This window comes from Physcomitrium patens, chromosome 6 (assembly GCF_059467195.1).
Source record: "Physcomitrium patens ecotype Gransden chromosome 6, ASM5946719v1, whole genome shotgun sequence".
NCBI classification, from domain to species: domain Eukaryota; kingdom Viridiplantae; phylum Streptophyta; class Bryopsida; order Funariales; family Funariaceae; genus Physcomitrium; species Physcomitrium patens.
The window spans coordinates 17,252,428-17,273,064 of NC_143415.1; positions in this window are offsets into that span (position 1 = coordinate 17,252,428).

Genomic DNA, 20,637 nt, shown 5'->3' on the forward strand with positions numbered 1-20,637 from the left:
TTTTGGGAAAAGTTTCTAGTGGAGAGTCTTCTAAAGGACAAGGTATGCACATGGGTCCGTCTATTGCTAGTTTGTTTCAAGCCTTCTCATTGTCAATGCAGCAACAGCAAAGCAATGATCGAAAGGAAGCTTTGGCAACCAAAGCATTGCAAGCAGTGGTTAATAAAATTGATCAATTTGATGGGAGGAATATTTCAAGGTATTTAAGATGTTATGTTCGTGAAATGGAATTAAATCGGGTTTCTGAGAAGAAAATGGTTGCACTATTTGGACTTGCCACGATACCGGAGATAAGGGACCATATTACATTGATTACGGATCGTTATGAGAATTCATGGGAGGTTTTTACACATGCATTAAAAGACGAATATTTCTTCGAAGATGTTGATCGCGTTACTAAGAAGCTGTTTTTGGAATGGATTGAACGGCCTAATAAGAATTTGTAAGAAACAGAGCTACTAAGGGAATTTGAGAGGCAGTACTTTCAATTATCGAAGGTAGAAAAATTGACATAGGAGCCGAACAAAGTTGATCTATTTCTTCAAGCTGCTGACGGAGAATTGCAAGGAAAATTAGAACCCCTTCTTGAAGACAAAGAAGAAGATGAAGGATTGACAACAAAGTGGAAGAACGTTGAAGATGCGGTGGGATTGCTTACAAAAAGAGAAAGGACGAAGGATAGGAGCAATATTCCGAAAACAGTACAAGTACGCAAAGCTCCAAAACGTACAACACCACCAACAATGCCTACTATTCAACCTTCGACATCCTTATCAAAGAAAGCTGATATAGGAATGGAAGAAATTATACGAGGAATGCGAGATCTTCAAATCAAATTGGCAAGACTTGAAGAGAATACTTCTACAAACAATTCGAAGAATGTTTCAAAATAAGGATATGAACAAAGATGCATTTGGTGTGATGACGCTTCACACACTAGGAAAGTTTGCAATGAATTTAATAATATGATACGGCAAGGAATTATTTGCTAGAAAGATGGGAAGATAGCATTAAAAGATAGGGAAGATCTTCTTCAAACCAATTTTGGCAAGGTAGGAATGAGAGCATTGGTTCAAGATTACCTAAAAGAGCATGAAACAGCAGTACGAGAAAGTGCAAGTTATGGTGCTAAAGTAGATGATGAAATTGGTGGAAGTACGGAAACTAATGAGTTTTGGGCTTCTGCCGTTTCTACAATGCAAGAAGGAAAATTACCTCGAGAAGCGTTATTGAGAACTGCAGCTACAATACGAGGTAGAACAGGTTGGGAGGATCCTGTTGAGTCTCTTTCAGTTCATGCATATATTGCTAAGAGCCAACATGAAGCTTTGATGGAAGAAAAAAGACGAGGAAATTTTGATGATACTAGAGAAGGAAATTCTTTTAAGAGGAAAACTCGAGGAGACAAGGCTCGGGAGGCAACTTCACAAGAATTGCCTGTAAAGGATACCTTAGCATCATTGGGAGAAAAAACAACGGAGACAAAAGATAAGGGCAAATCAATTGCTTATAAACTACTTTCTAACATTGAGGCGGCAACAAATTTGAAAGGGGTGTTGGAAGAACGTATATTAAACGCTAAGGTGGAATTCACATTGAAAGAAGTCTTGGAAATTGCAAAGAAGGAGTTTCATGATGTTATCATTGACAGCATTAAGCAAAAGAGGCAATTAATGGGCGAAACTGGAATGAGTCATGCTATTGATGCAAGAATATGTAGAGATGAAGAAGAGGTTGATATTGGTTCAAGCAATCAACAAATGAAAAGAATGGGTATAATCAGCGAGTACGTTTCGAAGATTCTAGTGACAAGGAAATGGAAACTTTGAGCCATTATACTCGAAAGCATTGGGCAAGGGCAACTACTGAGGTATTGGTGAAGGTAGGAGATATAGAAGAACCAATAGTTGCTTTGGTGGACCATGGTTCTGAAATAAATCTCATGTCTAAAGATCTTTATAAGAAGCAAAAATGGCCAATTGATATGGAACATGGATGGGCAATACGAGCAGCTAATAACACACGAGGCGAATTATATGGAGCTTGTCCAGATGTCAAAATTCGAATTGGAGATGTTGCCACGGAGCAACATTTCTTCGTTCAAGATACAACGTCTTATCCGTTGATTTTAGGACAACCTTATATCACAGCAACACGGATGAAAACAAAACTACTTGACGATGGTTCTGCTTATGCAAGGGTACGAAGCGAAGATGGGAGGAAAGATGTACAATTTCTAACAATACCTCCTAACTATGAACAGAATCGAGATAGGTTGAGGGAGAAACCATTGCCAAAGATTGTTGAAGGATTTAAGGATTTTGGGGAGGTACCACTGTAAAGCGAGATTATGGAAGTACAAAAGAGGAGGTACTCTCGCGAGATGAAGGTGCCTTTGATGCGAGTTTTATTGGTATGTTGGAAAATGGAAATATTATGTATAAGAAAGTTGATGATTTTAAAAGAAAAGAAAGAAAAAGATTATATGATATTGAAGGACAGTTACGCAAGATAGGTACATTGCAAGATGATGAGAGGATTTTGGGTGTTTATGAAGAAAATGGACTGGAAGATTCATTGGAATTGATTACATCTATTGGATTAGAAGATAATGATAAGATTGTTGAGATTCATTCGAGAGAGGTTTATACCATGCTTGAATCTTTTCAAGCACCAGAAGTCACAGTAGAGACGAGATATAAAACGGCAGATAAGAAGGTAAAGCCTGTTGCCGGACCATTATCAGAGGATTCTAAAGAACAAATGGGAGAAGCATCAAAAGAAGCAAGTTTAAGAGATCCAATGAGTATTGGACATCAGTTTACTAAACAGACTTTTGAAGAATTGAAGATTGGTTTTGATGGTTCTTTATTAACGAAGGAAATTACTTGCTTCAAAAAGATGTTGGCTAAACAAGGTAAATTGTTTGCCTTCGAATCTCATGAAATTAGGTGTGTGGATCCAAATATTGTAACACCTATGGTTATCTTCACTGTACCGCATGTACCTTGGAATCTAAGACCGATTCCAGTACCGAGGGCACATTTACTTAAATTGATGGAACTATCGAAAGAAAAGATAAAGATGAAAATATTAGAACCTTCATTTGCGTCGTATTCTAGTCGATGGTTTACGGTACCTAAGAAGAATGGATCACTACGGTTTATTCAAGATATGCAGCTGGTGAATGCTGTAACTGTCAGGAATGCAGGAATTGGACCTATTGTGGATGAATTTGCTGAGGCGTTTGCTGGAAGGGCGATCTATTCAATGGATGATTTGTATTCAGGTTATGATCAATTTCAACTTGCCGAAGGAAGTAGAGATATGACAACGATGAGGACACCGCTTGGATTGGTTAGAATATGCACTCTTCCTCAAGGCGCGACAACCTGAGTTGCGCATATGATGAATGGGATGAATAAGGTATTGAGAGATTTTATTCCAGAAAAGACTATGCCTTTTCTGGATGATGTTCCTATAAAAGGGTGCAGTGAAGGAGACAAGGATGAAACTTTAGATACGAGGGGGTGTCGCAAATATGTTGTTGATCATATACAAGATTGTGAAAAGATTTTAACTCGGCTTGGAGAAGTTCATCTTACATTATCGGGTATGAAGTCCGTATTTGGAGTGCGAGAGGTTGTAATTGTTGGACATTTATGCGGATCTTACGGAAGAAAACCAGATTCGACTAAAGTTGATGCAATTGGAAGGATGAAAGAGGATTGTGGTTCTTTAACAGAGGTTCGCAGGTTTTTGGGTGCATGTGTATTTTATCGAATATGGATCCCTCATTTTGCTCACTTAGCGGATCCATTATATGAACTGTTATCCAAAGGTTACCGATTTAAATGGGAAGAAAGGCATATTCAGGCAATGCAAAGATTGAAGAAATTATTGATGTCACGTCCAATATTGAGGAAGGTTGATTATAAGTGCAATAGACCAGTGATTCTTACTGTGGACGCTAGTCCAATTGCCATTGGATGGGCTGTGGGTCAAGATGATTCAAATGGGAGTATATTTGCAGTTCGATTTGAGGCTAAAGTTTTAAGTATTCATCAGCGTGCATATTCGCAAGTCAAAAGAGAACTTTGGAGAGTCGTTTTGGCTATGAAAGCTGAAAAGGACTATTTGATTGAGGTAGTAGTAGTAATTGAAACAGATTGCTTGCCATTGCTTGGAATGATTATTAAGTGTTCAACGCCAGATATTGCAATGTTGAGATGGATTGCTTATATTAAGTCACTAAATCCAGAATTTAAGCATATCACTGGAAAGGACAATTTAGTAGCAGACATGCTATCTCGAGCAAGATACGAGAGGGAGGACGAAATGGTTGAAGACATTGATGATGTCGGATTGAAATTCTATTCAATATCAAATCTCAACAGAGAAGACAAGCTATTTCTTGAAGAAGCTTATGAAAGAGAATTATTGGATGTTGGTCATTATTTGAATACCCTGACTAAGCAGGGGAATTGGGCTACAGAAAAATTCAAACAAATAAGAAAAAAAGCATATGGATTTTTACTTCGAGATGGATTCTTATGGAAGAGACCGAAGAAAGGAATTGGGATGCCACAACGAGTGATAGGCAAAAGGGAAGAAAAACTAAAATTATTAAAGGAGTTTCATGATAGTTTATGGGCAGGGCATAGAGGAATCTGGGCTATTTTTGCTAAACTCAAGGAACGATATTGGTGGAAAAATATGTATCGAGATGTGCTCTCATTTGTAGAGTCATGTGAAATCTGTCAATCGTATTCTAATATCCGACATCGAGATGGTCTTCATCCTACGTATCCTCTCGCTATTCATTTTAAATGGGTTGTTGATTTGGTTATTATACCGGTTGGGTTATGGCAGATGAGATATTTGGTTTTTGCTCGTGAAGATTTATCAAATCAAGTAGAAGGAAGAGCATTGAGGACAAAATCTACAGAGGGGATTTGTAGGTTTTTGCTTGAAGATGTCATTTGCTGTTACGGGTGCGTAGGAAAAATCATTGCAGATCGTGGAGAATTAAATGCACAAGAAGCTCGTAAGTTCTTTGAAAAATGTGGAGTTAAACTATTAGTGACTACTGCTTATAATCCGGAAGGGAATGCGAAAAGCGAACGCGGTCACCCGCCAATTGTGAAAGCATTGGTTAAAGCTTGTAATGGAAAAGTTAAAGAGTGGCCACAGTTTTTGTCATTTGCATTATGGACTGATCGAACAACACATAGTTCGGTGACAGGATATATGTGAGTAGAACTTATGACAAGTCAAAAACCAATTATGCCGATTGAAGAAAAGGTACTTACTTAAAGTATGCTACCATGGGAAGATGGATTGAGAAGAGAAGAACTTCAGGCTATTAGAATTCGACAATTGGAGCAAATATGTCGTATTACGTACTTTCCTGCTCGTGAACGCGTCGGGCGGCTGGCTGTAGAAGGTAGTATGGAGATTTGCTGATAGTCAAGCAGTCTATCAGTTTTTGACTGCTGGAATATAAACGACTGCAACAATGTACCGTAAATCTATACGGATGCTCTTCGACTGCTTGTCGAAATCTTTTTTTTGCCCCTGCCGGTAAGGCTTTAGACGTTACAGAGAACCCCGAACAATTCAAACTGTTAATCTTCAATACCCCTTTGTACTTACGATCTTGTATTTACTGACTGTCCTGTTAGATTAACCCAATAAATTTCATTCACTCCGCATACTCTATCCTATCAACACCCTTTTAATCCTTCAATCATAGACGTAACTCGATTTTACAAAACAGTCAAGAGTATTCAAACCCACTTCATTTAAGAATCCCGATTCACCATTACAACTCTGACTTCAGCAGCGATTGCCTCAGTCTTCCCAAAACTCTACGAAGAAGAAAAATCCAAATTCTATGTCTTTCCTTCCCCGACCCGAAGCATGAAGCTCTTCTCTCTAATTCCCTTGATCTTCAAAACCCTCCAATGAAACCAAACTGGTAACCTTGCAAAAGCATGAAAACTAGCTCCCCCTCGATTTCCCCCGAAAAAAAAAAAACCTCCCTCCCTAAAACTATATTCTCCTCTAATTTATGCTCTGAATTTCTTCAATCTTCCATCTTAGATCCGGAATTGGCTCCCGCCGTCAGAGCTTAGATCCGAAATTGGTTCACGTCATCAAAGCCTTCTCCTCCGTTTTTACCTTTAAGAGATTTATTTATTATAAACAACGTTCCCTGAAACGACACAGAGAATAGGACAGCCCGAAACAGAATCGAAACCCCGTAATCGGGACGACATTGAGTCGCCGGACCAACTCAGGTCCCATATTGGGTAAGATGCCCGTAGTAACCTCGATGCTCGCGTAATTGGGTCAAATTACGCATCAGACTGGCTGAGGCCCGTAGTAAGACTTGGATTTTTCCGTAACTAGACTTCATTGGGTTGTCCTACCAATACAGGTCTCATATTGGATAAGAGGACCCGGATTGGATTCTCGAAATTGGATCCAATTGGCTCTTCGAACCGGTCGTGTGAATTGGTCCTTCTCATCCTGCTAACTCCCGTTATTAGAATTGAACGGAGCATTTCAGTATGCCCCGGCTGACTGTAACGGGGTGACTGAACCTGACTACTCAGTATTTGCGCTAGAGTTGGTCGATGCTCCCAATATTCGAGGTAACTAAATATTAATAAAATTCCTTTTTTTTATTTTTTTATTTTTTTATTTTCACTGTATACTCGTGTTACAACACAACATCCACTCCCTTTGAACCTGTGCATCCTCCGGTATGCACCAATTTACCCAATTGCTGTTTGATTCAGAATATATCCTCTACGTCTTTGTCCAATTCGTCTTCGTCACCTTCATTATCCAAATCACTTTCATCTTCTTGCTGCGGAATCTCTATTCCTTCATTAAGGTCTTCCATATTCATCTCTGCATGTCTTTGCTTAAATATTTTTACTCGCTTCCTTGCAATTGATATTTTCAATTTTATACCATCTAACTCCCGTAATGACTAAGTCGCATTATCATGAACAGTTGTTACAACATATGGTCCAAACCAACGTTTTGAATATTTCCGCAAAGTACTATGTTGATTATCCAGACTATTGTCATAAACAAGTACCTTGTCACCTTCCTCGATTGCTTTTGGTCTCAATCGATGTTGCTCATCGAATCGCGCCTTGTTTTGTAACCTTGCACTTTTTAACCTTTCCAATGCTATCTGGACATCTTCCGTTCTTTGCTCCAATTGTCGAATCCTAATAGCCTGAAGTTCTTCTCTTGTCAATCCATCTTCCCATGGTAGCATACTCCAAGTAAGTACCTTTTCTTCAATCGGCATAATTGGTTTTTGACCTGTCATAAGTTCTACTCGCATATATCCTGTCACCGAACTATGTGTTGTTCGATCAATCCATAATGCAAATGACAATAGCCGTGGCCACTCTTTAACTTTCCCATTACAAGCTATAACCAATGCTTTCACAATCGGCGGGTGACCGCGTTTGCTTTTCGCATTCCCTTCCGGATTATAAGCAGTAGTCACTAATAGTTTAACTCCACATTTTTCAAAGAACTTACGAGCTTCTTGTGCATTTAATTCTCCACGATCTGCAGTGATTTTTCCTACGCACCCGTAACGGCAAATGACATCTTCAAGCAAAAACCTACAAATCCCCTCTGTAGATTTTGTCCTCAATGCTCTTCCTTCTACTTGATTTGATAAATCTTCACGAGCTAAAATCAAATATCTCATCTGCCATAACCCAACCGGTATAATAACCAAATCAACAACCCATTTAAAATGAATAGCGAGAGGATACGTAGGATGAAGACCATCTCGATGTCGGATATTAGAATACGATTGACAGATTTCACATGACTCTACAAATGAGAGCACATCTCGATACATATTTTTCCACCAATATCGTTCCTTGAGTTTAGCAAAAATAGCCCAGATTCCTCTATGCCCTGCCCATAAACTATCATGAAACTCCTTTAATAATTTTAGTTTTTCTTCCCTTTTGCCTATCACTCGTTGTGGCATCCCAATTCCTTTCTTCGGTCTCTTCCATAAGAATCCATCTCGAAGTAAAAATCCATATGTTTTTTTTCTTATTTGTTTGAATTTTTCTGTAGACCAATTTCCCTGCTTAGACAAGGTATTCAAATAATGACCAATATCCAATAATTCTCCTTCATAAGATTCTTCAAGAAATAGCTTGTCTTCTCTGTTGAGATTTGATATTGAATAGAATTTCAATCCGACATCATCAATGTCTTCAACCATTTCGTCCTCCCTCTCGTATCTTGCTCGAGATAGCATGTCTGCTACTAAATTGTCCTTTCCAGTGATATGCTTAAATTTTGGATTTAGTGACTTAATATAAGCAATCCATCTCAACATTGCAATATCTGGCGTTGAATACTTAATAATCATTCCAAGCAATGGCAAGCAATTTGTTTCAATTACTACTACTACCTCAATCAAATAGTCCTTTTCAGCTTTCATAGCCGAAACGACTCCCCAAAGTTCTCTTTTGACTTGCGAATATGCACGCTGACGAATACATAAAACTTTAGCCCCAAATCGAACTGCAAACCTACTCCCATTAGAATCATCTTGACCCACAGCCCATCCAACGGCAATTGGACTAGCGTCTACAGTAAGAATCACTGGTCTATTGCACTTATAATCAACCTTCCTCAATATTGGAGGTGACATCAATAATTTCTTCAATCTTTGCATTGCCTGAATATGCCTTTCTTCCCATTCAAATTGCTAACCCTTGCGTAACAGTTCATATAATGGATCCGCTAAGTGAGCAAAATTAGGGATCCAGATTCGATAAAATACACATGCACCCAAAAACCTGCGAACCTCTGTTAAAGAACCACAATCCTCTTTCATCCTTCCAATTGCATCAACTTTAGTCGGATCTGGTTTTCTTCCGTAAGATCCGCATAAATGTCCAACAATTATAACCTTTGGTACTCCAAATACGGACTTCATACCCGATAATGTAAGATGAACTTCTCCAAGCCGAGTTAAAATCTTTTCACAATCTTGTATATGATCAACAACATATCTGCGACACCCCCTCGTATCTAAAGTTTCATCCTTGTCTCCTTCACTGCACCCTTTTATAGGAACATCATCCAGAAAAGGCATAGTCTTTTCTGGAATAAAATCTCTCAATAGCTTATTCATCCCTTTCATCATATGCGCAACTCAGGTTGTCGCGCCTTGAGGAAGAGTGCATATTCTAACCAATCCAAGCGGTGTCCTCATCGTTGTCATATCTCTACTTCCTTCGGCAAGTTGAAATTGATCATAACCTGAATACAAATCATCCATTGAATAGATCGCCCTTCCCGCAAACGCCTCAGCAAATTCATCCACAATAGGTCCAATTTCTGCATTCCTGACAGTTACAGCATTCACCGGCTGCATATCTTGAATAAACCATAGTGACCCATTCTTCTTAGGTACCATAAACCATCGACTAGAATACGGCGCAAATGAAGGTTCTAATATTTTCATCTTTATCTTTTCTTTCAATAGTTCCAGCAATTTAGGTAAATGTGCCCTCGATACTGGATCGGTCTTAGATTCCAAGGTACATGCGGTACAGTGATGATAACCATAGGTGTTACAATATTTGGATCCACACACCCAATTTCATGAGACTCGAAGGCAAACGATCTACCTTGTTTAGCCAACATCTTTTTGAAGCAAGTAATTTCCTCCGGCAATAAAGAACCATCAGAACCAATCTTCAATTCTTCAAGAGTCTCTTCAGTAAACTGATGTCCAATACTCATTGGATCTCTTAAACTTGCTTCTTTTGATGCTTCTCCCATTTTTTCTTTAGAATCCTCTGGTAATGGTCCGGCAACAGGCTTTACCTTCTTATCTGCCGTTTTATATCTCGTCTCTACTGTGACTTCTGGTGCTTGAAAAGATTCAGGCATGGTATAAACCTCTCTCGAATGAATCTCAACAATCTTATCATTATCTTCTAACCCAATAGATGTAATCAATTCCAATGAATCTTCCAGTCTATTTTCTTCATAAACACCCAAAATCCTCTCATCATCTTGCAATGTACTTATCTTGCGTAACAATCCTTCAATATCATATAATCTTTTTCTTTCTTTTCTTTTAAAATCATCAACTTTCTTATACATAATATTTCCATTCTCCAATATACCAATAAAACTCGCATCAAAGGCACCTTCATCTCGCGAGAGTACCTCCTCTTTTGTACCTCCATAATCTTCCTTTACAGTGGTACCTCTCCAAAATCCTTAAATCCTTCAACAATCTTTGGCAATGGTTTCTCCCTCAACCTATCTCGATTCCGTTCATGGTTAGGAGGTACTGTTAGAAATTGTACAACTTTCCTCCCATCTTCGCTCCGTACCCTTGCATAAGCTGAACCATCGTCAAGTACCTTTGTTTCCATCCGTGTTGCCGTGATATAAGGTTGTCCTAAAATCAACGGATAAGACGTTGTATCTTGAACGAAGAAATGTTGCTCCGTCGCAACATCCCCAATCCGAATTTTGACATCTGGATAAGTTCCATACAATTCACCCCATGTATTATTAGCTGCTCGTATTGTCCATCTATGTTCCATATCAATTGGCCATTTTTGCTTCTTATAAAGATCTTTAGACATGAGATTTATTTCAGAACCATGGTCGACTAAAACAACAATTGGTTCTTCTATATCTCCTACTTTTACCAATACCTCAGTAGTTGCCCTAGCCTAATGCTTTCGAGTATAATGGCTCAAAGTTTCCATTTCCTTGTCACTATAATCTTCGAAATGTACTCGTTGATTATATCCATTCTTTTCATTTGTTGGTTGCTTATAACCAATATCAATGTGTTCTTCATCTTTATATATTCTTACATCAATAGCATGACTCATTCCAGTTTTGCCCATTAATTGCCTCTTTCGCTTAATGCTGTCAATGATAACATCATGAAACTCCTTCTTTGCAATTTCCAAGACTTCTTTCAATGTGAATTCCACCTTAGCGTTTAATATACGTTCTTCCAACACCCCTTTCAAATTTGTTGCCGCTTTAATGTTAGAAAGTAGCTTATAAGCAATTGATTTGCCCTTATCTTTTGTCTCCGTTGTTTTTTCTCCCAATGATGCTGAGGTATCCTTTACAGGCAATTCTTGTGAAGCTGCCTCCCGAGCCTTGTCTCCTAGAGTTTGCTTCTTAGAAGAATTTCCTTCTCTAGTATCATCAAAATTTCCTCGTCTTTTTTTTCCATCAAAGCTTCATGTTGGCTCTTAGCAATATATGCATGAACTGAAAGAGACTCAATAGGATCCTCCCAACCTGTTCTTCCTCGTATTGTAGCTGCAGTTCTCAATAACGCTTCTCGAGGTAATTTCCCTTCTTGCATTGTAGAAACGGCAGAAGTCCAAAACTCACTAGTTTCCGTACTTCCACCAATTTCATCATCTACTTTAGCACCATAACTTGCACTTTCTCGTACTGCTGTTTCTTGCTCTTTTAGGTAATCTTGAACCAATGCTCTCATTCCTACCTTGCCAAAATTGGTTTGAAAAAGATCTTTCCTATCTTTTAATGCTATCTTCCCATCTTTCTAGCAAATAATTCCTTGCCGTATCATATTATTAAATTCATTGCAATCTTTCCTAGTGTGTGAAGCGTCATCACACCAAATGCATCTTTGTACATATCCTTGTTTTGAAACATTCTTCGAATTGTTTATAGAAGTATTCTCTTCAAGTCTTGCCAATTTGATTTGAAGATCTCGCATTCCTCGTATAATTTCTTCGATACCCATATCTGCTTTCTTTGACAAGGATGTCGAAGGTTGAACTGTAGGCATTGTCGGTGGTGTTGTATGTACTGGAGCTTTGGGTGCTTGTACTCTTTTCGGAATATTGCTCCTATCCTTCCTCCTTTCTTTTTTTGTAAGCAACCCCACCGCATCTTCAACGTTCTTCCACTTCGTTGTCAATCCTTCATCTTCTTCTTTGTCTTCAAGAAGGGGTTCTAATTTCTCTTGCAATTCTCCATCAGCAGCTTGAAGAAATAGATCAACTTTGTTCGGCTCCTATGTCAATTTTTCTACCTTCGATAATTGAGAGTACTGCCTCTCAAATTCCCTTAGTAGCTCTGTTGCTTGCAAATTCTTATTGGGCCGTTCAATCCATCCCAGAAACAGCTTCTTAGTAATGCCATCAGCATCTTCCAAGAAATATTCGTCTTTCAATGCATGTGAAAAATCCTCCCATGAATTCAGACAACGATCCGTAATCGATGTAATGTGGTCTCTTATCTCCGGTATCGTGGCAAGTCCAAATAGTGCAACCATTTTCTTCTCAGAAACCCGATTTAATTCCATTTCATGAACATAACATCTTAAATACCTTGAAATATTCCTCCCATCAAATTGATCAATTTTATTGACCACTGCTTGCAATGCTTTGGTTGCCAAAGCTTCCTTTCGATCATTGCTTTGCTGTTGCTACATTGACAATGAGAAGGCTTGAAACAAACTAGCAATAGACGGATCCATGTGCATACCTTGTCCTTTAGAAGACTCCCCACAAGAAACTTCTCCCAAAAATTCTTCAAAATTTTTATTTTTGTTTTTCATAAAAATAAAGATAAAATCAACCGAAATCCAATACCTTCGACCTCAAGCTTTCACGTCGGGTTCACCACTTATGTCGTATTACGTGCTTTCCTGCTCGAGAACGCGCCGGGCATCTGGCTGTAGAAGGTAGTATGGAGATTCGCCGATAGTCAAGCAGTCTATCAATTTCTGACTGCTGGAATATAAACGACTGCAACAATGTATCGTAAATCTATATGGATGCTCTTCGACTGCTTGTCAAAGTCTTTTTTTTTGCCCCAAGCGGTAGGTCTCTAGACGTTATAGAGAACCCCGAACAACCCAAACTGTTAATCTTCAATATCTCTTTGTACTTACGATCTTGTATCCACTGACTGTTTTGTTAAATTAATCCAATAAATTTCATTCACTCCGCATACTCAATCCTATAGACACCCTTTTAATCCTTCAATCACAGACGTAACTCGATTTTACAAAACAGTCAAGAGTATTCAAACTCACTTCATTTAAAAATCTCGATTCACCATTACTACACTGTCTTCAGCAGCGATTGCCTCAGTCTTCCCAAAACTCTACGAAGAAGAAAAATCCAAATTCTATGTCTTTCCTTCCCCGACCCGAAGCATGAAGCTCCTCTCTTTAATTCCCTTGATCTTCAAAACCCTCCTATGAAACCGAACTTGTAACCTTGCAAAAGCTTGAAAACTAGCTCCCTCCCGATTCCCCCTGAAAAAAAAAACCTTTCTCCGTAAAACTATATTCTCTCCTAACCTTATGCTTTGAATTTCTTCAATCTTCCATCTTAGATCCGGAATTGGCTCCCGCCGTCAGAGCTTAGATCCGAAATTGGTTCACGTCATCAAAGCCTTCTCCTCCGTTTTTACCTTTAATAGATCCATTTACCGTAAACAACGTTCCCTGAAATGACACAGAGAACAGGACAGCCTGAAACAGAATCGAAACCCCGTAATCGGGACCACATTGAGTCGCCGGACCAATTCAGGTCCCATATTGGGTAAGATGCCCGTAGTAACCTGGATGCTCGCGTAATTGGGTCAAATTACGCGTCAGACTGGCTGAGGCCCGTAGTAAGACTTGGATTTTTTCGTAACTAGACTTCATTGGGTTGCCCTACCAATACAGGTCTCATATTGGATAAGAGGACCCGGATTGGATTCTCGAAATTGGATCCAATTGGCTCTTCGAACCGGTCGTGTGAATTGGTCCTTCTCATCCTGCTAACTCCCGTTATTAGAATCAAACGGAGCATTTCAGTATGCCCCGGCTGACTGTAACGGGGTGACTGAACCTGACCACTCAGTATTTGCGCTGGAGTTGGTCGATGCTCCCAATATTCGAGGTAACTGAATATTAATAAAATTCCCTTTTTTTTTTTTTTTTTTATTTTTTTTTATTTTCACTGTATACTCGTGTTACAACATGACAACGGAAGATGTCCAGATAGCATTGGCACCGCCTTGAATCTAAGACTTCTTCCACTTCAAACTCTTCATTATTATCCACTTCTATAAGAGGAGGTGGAGCTTGTCTTCTTCTTGGTATATCCACTATCTTGTATGATTCAAGAAGAGACACGTGGATTACTTGATGGACTTTTATTGACTCCGATAGATGTAAATAATATGCAACTGGATTGATTTGTGTAGAAATAGAAAATGGTCTAAGCCTTGTATAATACAATTTATCATAAGGACGAGTGGTCTTGATATTGCGACAAAGTAACCATACCTTATCACCCATGTTGAATGGTGGTTGTTCCTTTCAATAGACATCCGCATTGACCTTGTGTTGTTCTTGAGCTTCTTTTAATTGCACCTTCCTCGTTTCATGTAACTCTGACAAATGGATTCTCAAATCTTTTGCTGTAGGATTATCAACTTTTGAAAAATCAAAAGTATCAAGTCGTGGATGATAACCATAATTAGCAAAGAATGGTGTTTGTTTTATAGAAGAATGTACCGTATAATTGTCAATAAACTTTGCCAATGGTAAAAAAGTTGTCCAATCATCTTGTTGGTAATTAATGGTACATTTTAAATACTGCTCCAAAACTTGATTAACACACTTCGTTTGTCCATCAGTTTGAGGATGGAATGTCGAAGATAGTTTTATATCCACTTTTAGAATCATGAAAAAAGTTTGTCAAAATCTTCATACAAATTGAGTTCCCCTATCTAATATAATATCCTTAGATAATCCATGATAGCGATAGATATTGTCAAGAAAGAGCTTAGTTGTTTTTTCACCTGTGATAGATTTTGTACATGGTATAAAATGGCCATCTTGATAAAATGATCTACTATCGCTAATATAGAATTATAAGAACCTGAGATTGAAAGTTCCGTGATGAAATCCATAGTAACACAAGACCATGGTTGTTTTGGAATGGATAATGGCTAAAGAAGTACGTAAGGTCGATGATGAGGAATTTTTGATTTTAAGCAAACAACATAAGATTGTACAAAATCTTTGATTGCTTTTTATATTTGTAGCCACCAAAAGTCTTTGGATATTAGTTCCAAAGTTTTATTGTATCGATAATGTCCTACTACTGGAAAGTTATGATGAGCTTGAAGAACACGTAATCGAGCTTCACTTTTTGGAACATATAGACGTCTCTCAAAATATAGTAGATTCTTCTTGAATTCAAACTTAGAAGTATCATAAGACTTTGAAGGATTTTCCTTAATATCACTAATAAGAAGATTAGAAGACATACTTGACTAAACTTGCTTAATAAAAGTTGAATCAACAGTTAGTGTTGATTTCATTGCTCGAAGATGAAGATGCTCTGGCTTTAAGAGAATTATCCGTTATTGATCAAAAACAGCATCTCTTTCCTTTGGTGCAAGATAAGATCATCTAGAGACTACATCTGACAAACCTTGTTGTTTTTCTTGTCAATAATTGATCTTGAATTCGAATCTTAACAAAGACATACTCCAATGGGCTTGGCGATGATTCAAAATACGTACTGACATAAAATATTTAAGGTCCTTGTGATCCGTATACACTGTGACTAGACTAGAAGCACCTTCTAGATAATGGTGCCATTCTTGAAACAAATCCATGATTGCAAGAAGTTCTATGTCGTGGATCTTGTAGTTGATCTCGGCTGCTGAAAATTTTCTGAAATAAAAAGCTAATGGATGAAGTTTATCATCTATTCCCATTTGTGACAATACGGCACCTAAAGAAAAATCTTATGGATCTGTTTCTTTAAAAAATGGCTTAGAAAAATCAACGCAATACAAGATTGGTGTAGAAACAAAGATTGTCTTCAAAGCTCCAAATACTACTTTTGCTTCTTCATTCCATTGAAGTTTGTGTTTGCAAGTCAAACGTGTAAGTGGAACTACAACTTGAGAGAAGCCTTTGATGAAGATCTGATAGTAGTTAGCAAATCCCAAAAAGCATTAGACATCTCTTACTGTTTTTGGGATCTTCCAATCTCTAATAGTTTGAACTTTCTTAGGATCCATCATAAGCCCGTCATTTGAAATGATGTATCCTAAGAAGTCGACTTGAGTAGTCTGAAATATTCACTTTTCTATCTTGGCATAGAGTCCTACATCTCTTAGTTTTTATAATACTTGACAAACATGAAGTTCATATTCTTCTGGATTCTTAAAATAGATTAAGATGTCATCTAGGTAATAGACAACAAAATCATCTAAAAACTCTAGAAAGACATCATTCATTAAATGTTGGAATGTTGTTGGTACATTTGTAAGTCCAAAAAGTATGACATTGTATTCGAAATGTCCATACCTTGTTTGAAATGTAGTCTTCCATTCATCTCTTTCTTTCATGAATACCAAATTGTATGCTTCCTGTAGATCTATTTTTCTATAGATCTTACTTTGATTCAACTAATTTAGAAGTCCAGATATCAAAGGTAGCGGGTACCTATTTTTTATAGTGATTTTGTCGAGTCTTCGATAATCAACACACATCCACAATGATTCATCTTATTTCTTCACAAATAAAATTAGAGCTCCAGCTAGAGATTTGGAATGGCATATAAAGTTCTTGGCCAAATTTTCTTCAATATACTCCTTGAGTTCAGCTAACTCATTTTGAAATAAATTGTAGATTGGTCCAAATGGTGATTGTGCTTCTTTTTGAAGGTCAATTGAGTAGTCATAGGAATGATGTTCTGAAAGAGTATCTGCATTCTTTTTCTCAAATACATCTTAAAAATCTTGTTATTTGCTTTGAATACCACATAAAGTCTTTCCACCAGTAGAAACAGGTGTGGCATAAATGACACAAGGTGATCCTTCTTTTGAAGCATGCAAGAAAGCACTTGTACCTATAAATATAGGTTTAATTATACTAGACTTATGACTCTCTACTTGATTAATTACACTCTTAGTTATACTTTCAAAAAAGTCAAGACTACGAGAAGTCCAATTTATTTTAGAGTTATATTTTTCTAGCTATGATAAACCTAAAATGACTTAATTAGAAGGAGATCTAATGATATTAAATACTATAAAGCTACTATGACCATTAGTGGCTATTTTTATAGGAAGGATTTTATGAGTAACATCTAGAGACAACGGACGACCATCTATGATTTTTACATGAACAGATTTAGTTTTCTTTACTAAAAATATGCTATGTCTTTTAGTAAATTTTTCATCTAAGAAACATGCTCAGGCTCTTGAATCTAGCAAGGCAAAGACTTTGAGATATTTAGATCCAAAAATAATATTTATTGTAAAACATGGAGAGGATTCTGAGGAGAAGGTAGGACCTTCACTACACGTACAAGGTTTCAGCCGCATAGTCTATATTATAGGTGGACAAATTCATTTTCTAATATACTATTTCTTTTGATTGCCGTATTCTTCATTTTATAGTTGCGTCGCTTCTTTGGACAATGTTGAGCAGTGTGCTTAGATTCTCCACAATATAAGCACAATCCTTCTTGATGACAATGAGTCTTTTCTTGCTCAATAAGAGGTTTGAACCATACTACATCAATTTGCATGTCCTCTACTTTCGAATGTATGTGTTGAAGAGATGTTGATATTGCTATTGAATTATAGTTACGTTGAGGTCTACTTGTACGGTTCTTAGATTGAAATTCAAAAATATGATTGTTGCACTTTAAAGCAAAGTCAATTGCTTGACTCAATGTTTGAGGATGACGTTGTCGGGGTAGAGAGGTTTTGCCTCAAGAAAGCGCTGGGCTTCTAGCTATCACTAATTGCTCAATCAAGCTTAAAATAAGGAAACCCTAATTTTATATATATAAGTTCTCCTTTTGGGACAATTACACCAAATACTTAAGTCTTAAATAACCAACAACAGCCAAAATATGGTAGAAGTACTCTAAAACCTTGTATATCCTTATATGGAAATTCTCCCAATCCTCAACACCTCATAACTCTTGATCCATCCGTCCAAACAAGATCAAAATTTACATGAAGTACTGATATGTTGTTATTAATTTGTACAACAAATTTCAACTGCAAATTTGTTGCGGATCTTGAGATATCTTCAAAACCCTAATAGTCGCTTCAAACCCTAATCTTTATATACCCACGCGCAATTTTCTTCATATCTCACAAATCATAATTCCAAATGCCACGAAACTTATATAGATAGCTTCTTAACACAAATTTTTACATTCTCTCAAAGTTTGAGACAAAATTTCGTTCGAAAACTCAAGTTATGGCTCCTAACACTACTTTGAACAAGACCGCTCACTTACTGCCTTTGATTTGAATGTGCTGTCTTTAACTCCCTATAACTCCTTCACATAAACTCCAAATTTAAAATTTCCTTCGCAAAAGATGTATGTCTTGAAGTTGCCCTTCCAGCCGCACCTTCCGATCTCCAAAAGCTTCCGTAAGACTCCTCTTAAACTCAAAAGAGTAACAGTAGGTCTCAAATTGACACCTTAACTTCAAACGGCTATAACTTATTCACCCTAACTCCAAACCCTAAAACATTTGCACAAAAATTGTAGCCAAAACCCTAAAATTTACAATCCTTGCCTCTGATTTCCTAATGGTCTCTTTTAAGTCGCCGAAACCCTTATCAAGGTCGCGGGCAGCCCCCTAAAAGCCCATTGGGCATGGATTTTGACCAATGGGGATGAAGATTCTTATTTCTACCTTCATCCAACCATGCCTTAGTTTCATCCCTCCCAATTAACCTCCTATTAGTTTAAATCTTCATCTTTAGGCTTCTACCTTCTCCCAAGGCTTCATACTAAACATTTAGGTCCTATATATATATATATAATGTCAAAATCAAAAGAAATAAAGAAACAAAGTAAAGTTTCTTATACCAACTCTTTTTAATTTAATCTACTAGCCACTCTAACACACATCTAGATTTATCAACATATAATATATTTTAACTAATTTTTTCATATTATAAGCATTTACAGTATGACAACGTAAGTTGAGCATTAATTTTTTTACCTCATATTGTAATCCATAGAGAAATTGGCTAATAAGTGCAGCATCATCCCACTTGATATCAGTTGTAAGTTGTTGAAATTGTGAAGCATACAACATTACAGATCGATTGTCTTGTCGTAAAATACAAACCTTATTGGTTGCAAAACGAATTACATCATGTTCTTCATACATGGATCGGAACTCCACCAAAAAAGCCTCTAGATTATCCAATATTGGATCTCATCGCTCAAGAAAAGATGAAAATCATGATAATTCTCAACCTGAAAGAAGCATACAAATGAATCTAACTTATGATCGTAGAGTTGGATTGCTTTGGAGTTGAAGTTCAATCATAAGTTGTACTTGATTGATAAATCCTCTAAAATTTTATCTGGTGAAATCTAACTTCTCAGGTAGGTCAATTCTTGGTTCTCTAACACTACAAGGACGTTCCACTATAGGATGAGGGACATGATTTGGTGCAGATGTTAAAGACGCTCCAATCATCTGTATATCTTCACTTCCTACTAATCTTATTGCTCCTTGTAGTGGTAAATTGAATTGATGCATTGCAAGTATTAACTCCCTCAATTGCTCTTACATTTGTACCATTGCACTTTTCATTTCAGCAAGTTCTTCCATGATAATACTTAGAAAAGAGAAGGTGTCTAATATGGCTCAAAACAAATAGAAGAGAGGACTTGAGAACAAAGAAAATACTAAGGACAATATGAGTTTAGAAGAGGGTAATCCGCAACTTCTAATATGCTTATGTCTTATCAAGAAAAAAAGGTAATCCACTCTTAATGAAGATTAGACAAAGCTTTGATATTGTAAGTGTACTCTTGTCAATCTATCAAGGACATGAACTTGATAAAGATAAATAAACAAGTGAGACTTCTCTCAAAGAAAGATGACAAAATAGAAATAACTTGATATGTATATTAAAAAAGAAACTGGAATGGCTATTGCCAAAAGACATGAAAAGTAGAGACCCTTGAAACTAGACTGGAAGCAAAAAAGGAGTTGACAAGAGTGAAGAAGGCTTCACTCTTCTCTCTATACATACTATCTAACTAGGGACTACGTGGCGATGTTCTATAGGATCTCCAATATGTGTTGACTTCGTAGGACACATGCCTTGACTTACAAGGTAAGTTTTTCTATATGTGGGCTACATAATTAGTTTGGTCTTCAAGCTAACAACATGTGTGGTATATGGCCAACTTTTTGGCCACGTTTCTAATTCAAAAAATCAATTTAAGATAGCTATAAAATCAAAGTAAAATCTATGAAGCTTCTAGGAAGCTTGTATATCAAATATTATAGAATTAACCTACTTTCATCTATTTTTACTTACTTCTACTTATTTATATATGTAATTATTGGCTTACATGAGTATGTCCTTGACAACTAGTCCAATAGCTGTTGGTTGGACTTTAGGGCAAAAGGATGAAGAAGATAACATGTTTGCTATTAGATTTGATCTCAAGTATTACGTGAATGACAAAGAAACTATCCACAGGTGAAACGAGAACTATGAGGAATAGTTACAGCTATGAAAAA